The 250-nt window shown below is 65.6% G+C and overlaps 1 protein-coding gene across 1 annotated transcript in view; it reads left to right on the forward strand.

Annotated features, from left to right (window-relative positions):
* MSANTD1 (Myb/SANT-like DNA-binding domain containing 1) overlaps window positions 1–250 on the forward strand; it is a 17,954-nt gene that overhangs the window by 10,007 nt on the left and 7,697 nt on the right. The gene's annotated exons all lie outside the window — the stretch shown is intronic.

Below are 250 nucleotides of genomic sequence, written 5' to 3' on the forward strand. Positions count from 1 at the left end.
AGGGATGGGGGACAAAAAGGCTTCCATGCCTGGGAGCCCCACAGGGCCCTGCTGTTCATGGCACCATCTGCTCCCAGGTACCCTGTGCCTCGAGCCCTGCGCTGGCTCCTCGGCCCGTGCCAAGTCACCCAGGCTACCATGTCGCCCAGGCCGGCAGCCATGCCCCTTGAGGAGGGGAAGGAGCAGACAGTGACCAAGCCAGGGGTCTGCTACAGCTGCTGGTGCCCAGCCTGGTGGTGGTGGCGTTTGT

This window comes from Bison bison, unplaced genomic scaffold (assembly GCF_000754665.1).
Source record: "Bison bison bison isolate TAMUID 2011002044 unplaced genomic scaffold, Bison_UMD1.0 scf7180017849866, whole genome shotgun sequence".
In the NCBI taxonomy this organism is placed as follows: domain Eukaryota; kingdom Metazoa; phylum Chordata; class Mammalia; order Artiodactyla; family Bovidae; genus Bison; species Bison bison.